Genomic DNA, 479 nt, shown 5'->3' with positions numbered 1-479 from the left:
TTATTTTCTATAGGGGCTTGCATTTAGTACTACTTGTATTTTTATTTATTTTCTATAGGGGTTTGCATTTAGCACTACTTGTAGAGTTTGAGCTATGGGGGCTCTCAAGTTTGGGCCTAAGATCCACATTTACAAAATTTTTCTTGTTTCTAAGGGACCTCCTTCTAATAATTTTTGTTTCTATGTCAGAGTCTGCAATCTAGATATTTTTCTTCATCTTAATCTTCTTAAAGATGTGGTATATAGTTGGCTTAGGAATTTTGACATCACCAATAGACATCGACTTAGTAGAGATTTGGGGGATCGAGGTAGACATCACCTCACCCCATCCTTTTGTGCCTTGTAAAATAATACAAAATCTTGCAAAAGCCAACATTCCATTTTAGGCAAAAATCTCTCCCATTTTGAGCACTACTAAGAAGACCAATCAAAACTTGTAAATAATTAATGATATTACAACTACCTTTTGGAAAGATACT

The sequence above is a fragment of the Cupressus sempervirens genome, chromosome 7, assembly GCF_028749045.1.
Source record: "Cupressus sempervirens isolate cs-2001-9-10 chromosome 7, ASM2874904v1, whole genome shotgun sequence".
Lineage (NCBI taxonomy): Eukaryota > Viridiplantae > Streptophyta > Pinopsida > Cupressales > Cupressaceae > Cupressus > Cupressus sempervirens.
Note: the sequence above shows the minus strand (reverse complement) of the source record.